This window comes from Nicotiana tabacum, chromosome 7 (genome assembly GCF_000715075.1).
Source record: "Nicotiana tabacum cultivar K326 chromosome 7, ASM71507v2, whole genome shotgun sequence".
Taxonomy (NCBI): Eukaryota; Viridiplantae; Streptophyta; class Magnoliopsida; order Solanales; family Solanaceae; genus Nicotiana; species Nicotiana tabacum.
This window is the reverse complement of record NC_134086.1, coordinates 102993799-102999798: the sequence shown is the minus strand read 5'-3', so window position 1 is coordinate 102999798 and position 6000 is coordinate 102993799.

The window sequence follows — 6000 nt, the reverse complement described above, 5'->3', positions numbered from 1 at the left end:
CGCCACTCCGCGACTTCTCTTTTTAAACCCTTAATCAACTGCTGGTCTGATTGACTTCTGGGCTGTTCATCAAGAGACAACCTCAATTTTTGGATTTGGGCCTTAAGTTCTTCATTCTCTTGGACCAATTTATTCTTTTCGCTTCGATCCGCCGCGATTTGTATGCTGTTATTGAACTTCAGACTGTCAATTTGTAGCTTCAAATCACCGATCTCTGCCTGATACCCCTTTTCTTTTGCTAACCAATTTCATTGCCCTTGGGATGATTCTACAAAGTCTTTGAGATGTGGTCTCTTAGCTGGTCTTTTGCAAGACAGGTCGCCTCTGAACCAAGCGTGATACCCTGGGGAAACTTCCCTTTTTGCTATATCCATCACACAAATGCTTGCCGTCAGATGTTGGCAGTCACTCCAGATTTGGCAAACTTCTTCTTCGGGGAAACGACCATCTGAACTGATCTCAATCACTTGGGTACTCAGATCTTCATCTTTCGGCACCACTTGATACCTCCCAAGTTGCCTCAAAACCCAATACGGTGCGTAGGGTTGGATGCTTTTAAGTCCCATCAACAGAAAGTGGGGCCTGGTTGCTGGCATGTATATGATTTCCTCAACAGGCGACCATCCGAGCGTCCACTGGATTCGGCTAGCAGTGAGAGTTCGGAAAAATGAGGTCCATGATGTGACACCCTCAGGTAGATTGAGACCTTTGACTCTAGTGTAGAATTCTCGAATGCAAGTCTTCTCGGGCGAACCGTAACCCAAGAGCGGAGAGCGGTGGCATAAGTGATCGGTCATCCATATTTGCAACAGTAGGTTACATCCTTCGAAAAAGTTGCCCCTGGCTCGACAAGCAGTGAGAGCCCGGAAAATGTCAGCCATAATCATAGGTGCTAGAGTACTCTTATCTTGGGTGAGCAAAGTACTGACGATCCCAGTTATTTTTAGATCGATGTTGTCGTCCTTCCTTAGGAACACTATAAGACCTAAGAAGGCCGTCATGAAAGCTAACTGCCTGTGTTCGTCCCACTTTTGTCGGTTGCCTTTGCTACACAGTTTGAAATCCGGCTTATAGAACCCGCCCTCATGACCGTATCTAGCATACATGAGATGGAGACTGCAGAAACCTTTGGCAAGATCTGGATGGTGAAATGTTCGGGGTATTTTCAAAAAGTCCAGAAACCGGTGTACCGTGACGGCTCTAGGTGCAATCAAGTATTTGAACCTTAACGGAGCTTCATCACCCCCAATGTATCCCGTTATTTCCTCCAACGTCGGGGTGAGTTCAAAGTCTGAAAAATGGAATACATTGTGCGTCGAATCCCAGTAAGTAACCAATGATCTGATAATATCGCCCCGAGGCTGAATGTCTAGTAAATCCGGGAGATTTTTCAGATATTTCCTCACTTTGCCTTGCCCCTCCTTGCCTAAGTCGTTCCACCATAATCGCAACTCAAAAGGGATCTTGGTCATTATTGAAAATGGTTCGTTTTGTATCGTGCTCATCCTGCACATTTATTTAGGGCGATAAACTTTATTAGACTCAAAAATTAAAATTATCTAGATTTTCTTCTTTTTTTTTTGCAAAAACGGGAGGTTGGACCCGCCGAGGGTTGCCTACGTATCTCACCCCGTGCGAGAATCAAACCGACGTAGTTCGGTCAGATCAAAATAAGGGAAACAAAAAATAAAATCCTTTAAAGAAAAGAAGAATAACCCCTTTTTTTTGAAATTTTGTTATATGTTTTGTTTTTCATTTTATTATTTATTTTTGAAAAAAGACCAAGAAAATATTTACACATTTTAAACTTCCTCTTTTTTTTTTGATTTTGAAAGTGATTAAAAGGAATAGTCGAACTGAAAGGCAAGATCTTTTTTTTATCAGTTTTTTTTTTAGAAAATTCCGGTTTGGTTTGATATTACTCAGACATGGTTTTTGTTTTCAAAAGAATAAGTAATTACCTCCCTACTCTGCTATTTTTTTTTTGAAATTTTCGGAAACCGGTCAACATGCAGATCCGAAGCAAATAGATGCGCACAACAAACGGGATGTAGCGGGATGGTCTTTTCATTCCAGGTTGCCTGTCCTAGACGGACCCAACCCCTGTGTTGAGTCCCCTATGTCAAATGCAACATGACGTAGATAAGCGTTCCTACTAGGGATCCGGCAAAAGATTTCGTTATACTAGGTTTATAACCTGGGTAGATGTTCTAGACCGTGTACCCGAGCGGACAACTCGGGTCGAGGAGGGGCAACTTACCGGGAACCAAAAGGTCGTCCGGCTTCGTAACTTATCCGTCCTCTTTCTTATTTCAGGTATCGACACTAACAGAATAGGGAGCCTCGACCAGCGAGCTTCTCCCCGGAGGTGAAGAGAGAAAGGTTTCGGCACAGTTTATATACAGTTCAGATAATATCAAAGCGGTAAAAGACAACATTTAGCACGTTATGTCAAAACATGTAATAACTATCAGATAATAAAGCCAAATATAACAATTATTCTAAGCTCGAATTCTTGAACCCTGAACCAATGGTTCTAGGTTAATGATCCCCAGCGGAGTTGCCAGAGCTGTCACACCTCCTTTTTGCGCGCCCGGCCCCGAAGGGTAAATGCGCGAGGGGAGTTTTTCCAATTTAAGTGACAATATTCAAAATGGGATTATTTATTTAATTCAGAGTCGCCACTTGGGAAAGGTTTGGCTTTTGGTGTCCCAAGTCACCGGTTTATCTTGAATCCCAAATCGAGGAAATTTTCGACTTTTCCAAATGAAGTCTGCGAACCAGAAATTCTAAGTAAGGAATTCTGTTGACCCGAGGGAAGGTGTTAGGCACCCTCGAATCCCGTGGTTCTAGCATGGTCGCTTAAATTGTTATAATGGCTAAATATCTGATTTAAATATATGTTACGACTTACGTGCTTTTATTAAGTTTAAACCGCTCTTATTATTATCATTTATTTTTATAGAATTGCAACGTCGTGAAAATGCGTCTCGAACCACGTCACAATCAATGCACCCGTGGTCGTCGACACATTCTGACTCCGTTGAGATTTGGATTCGGGTCACATCAATGTGCACCCGAGTTTAAGAATGTAATTTAATTAAGCCGCGCCTAAAGAGTCTAACCGCGTTATTATTTTCGGGGAAGGCCATGAAATTCGCTAAACAGCCTATCCTGAATTCTAAATATTTATTATGGTTAGTTATTGAGGGCCCCGCAATTTGCATTTTTATCTGGCGAGGCTCGTCTCTATTTTAGAAAGGATATCCTAAAGCGGCTACATTTCTAAATGCGTTTGTCTAAAAATAGAAGAAGAAAGACACCCGTTAATTCAAGTATATGCTTTGGCCTAACCCGGATCCTTGTCAATTTCTGATTAATTACTTATAACATGGAGCGACGTCATACCCTGTGCAACATGCTTTTAATTGGACAAAGAAGTCACATGCGAGATCGACGAAATACAATACTTAATCCGAACAACATCCTAAAATCGGATTTAAATTAACTTGCTTAAACAGGATTAAAGAATTCCTTATCAAAGGATGTTACTGATGATGTTCAAAACTAATCCTATAAACTGCCTAAAGGAAATCGAACTGGGTGATTCAAAACTATATCATATTTGGTTAGATTTAAAAGCCACTCGCCCCTACTTATTCAAAGCATGCTGAAAGAGTGAATTTAATTTTAACAATCGTACTAAATAGTTTCACATTCCATGAATTATATTTACATCCTGTATGCTACAAAACGAATCAAATACCACAGTTTCAAATTAACATAAACTTTAATTAAGTACAAACTTACTAATGTATTCTCTATTAGCTATAAACTAAAATTTACACAACTTAACAACATTTATGAAAAGGCAGTCAGTAAATAGCGGGTGATTATAACTCCTTCAAATCTTTCTATTCATGCTTTTCAATGTTACTTTCAGCTACACCAATGTGAGACTCGAGATGTGTACCTGGAAATACTGAAAATGCAAAGGAGAAGAGGAAGAAGATAGGGAAATCAGCAGCAGCAACAAGCAAAATAATTGGAATAGAATCAAGATCCCAGCTAGACCAAATCCCAGAGTAAACCAACAAACAACCAGCAGACTCAGTTGGATTTAGAAGAAATCAGTATTGGACAAACAGGTCAAGACCATTGAAATCAAGACAGCAAGAAGAATGCAATTTCTAGTTTTGTCTGTCTGTGTTATCAAACAGAGTTCTTTTCCAGTTTTCTGCTTTTCAGAACTTCAACTCTCAATCTCCAAACTAAGTTTTCTGTGTGTATTCTCTTTTTCTCTGTCTGTGTGTGTGTGTCTATGTCTATCTTAAGGTCTGTATGCCTGTCTATGTGTGTATGTGTATGTATTTTGCTCTCTCCTATCGGATCTATCTCATGTCCCCCTAAAACTGATGGAAGTCTCCTCTTTTATAAACCCAAAATCAACCCTTTAACAGCCTGTTTAGACAATTAGAACACCCTCCCATGTGCTACCCCTTTTCAGTTTCCACACACTATTTAAATAAGAACACAACCCCATGATATTCCCTTGGCAGGCTTACCTTTTGAGTAATGCTTATTATTTCTGAAACTAAAGCAGAATATGGGCAGCAGAATGTATTCTGACAGCACATGTTGTCCATTACTTTGTAATGCACATGATGCCCAAGGCTGAGAGATGAGTAAACAATGTTATCAACTAAATTAAAATCTGAAACCTAGCTAATAAATCAATCCTTTAAATGTCTTTCTGATTTGGCTAAACAAATTAATACCGAGTGGCAACAACATTAATCTGATTCAACAATGCTTCAGTAAATTACAAAAGCCTGAGTCAAATTTCTACCATTCTAACATGAAACCAATTGACGACGTATATCGATTCGACTATACTAGTTAAAACACATACAATCGAAGCCAAAATCAGACATTTAACAGTATCGAACACATGATTTGAATTGTACTGACTAAGCCAAATTGTACTCGAGGAATCAGTTGATCAGTCAAAATTTGAAGTTCAATTGTTCGCACGGCACATACACATATACACATTATCAGTAACAAGTAGAGGAAAGACTCAATCAAACACAGAGGTTCAGGCAAGGTGGACATGACACAGTTGGTAAAATTCAAAAACACGAATTAAAACAAAACATGAACAGACCTTTACTCAGCACATGGAATAATAAAAAAGAAAACAAAACTCACCTTAAATCCCGAAAAATCAAAGAGCCTCAGTTTGGATTCGAACAGGCCTTTCTTAAGGCTGAACGGACTTTAATCGAAGTGTTTCTCGATTAAGGTCCGTTAGACCTTAATCTCTTCGGCTTAAACTGATACGGAACAGGCACGAGGAAACCTAGGGTTCAAAGAATCAGATCTGGGATTCGTGTTTCCCTGGTTAGATTCGGACCAAACCAAGCATGGTTTGGTCACGAGGGGGGTCTGGGGACTGTCTGGTGTGAAGTTGAGGTCGATTGGTGTAAATCGGGTTCCGACTCGAATCTTCAAATAAAGATTCGAGAAGGTGGGAAGGGATTCGAACTAAACGGCCAACAGATCAATGTTCAGGGCGGTGAGGGGGTTCTATGGTGTTCAGGCGGAGGTCACCGGCGTTCATGCCGCCGGGTTTCTGGTGAAGGGAGATGGGGGCGGCTCTAGGGTTTGGGGTTCTTGTGAAGATGATGAAGCTGGGGTATTGGATAGGGGGGCTGGGTACGGGTGGGAGCTTATATATGGAGTGGATAAACGGATCCTGGCCGTCGGATGAGACACGATGAAGGGCCAGGATCCTTCAACTAATAGGAAACGGTGTCGTTTCAAAACTAGAGGGGGTTGGGTCAGTTCGGGTGGAATGGGTCGGGTTCATCAGTGGGTTATGGGGAAGTGATCTTGGCCGTTGATCAATCTGAGATCAACGGCCCAGATCAGACTGGATTAAAACAGCGTCGTTTGGACGTTCTTAAAGTAGGCTGGTCTGGACCGGGGCAAGCACGG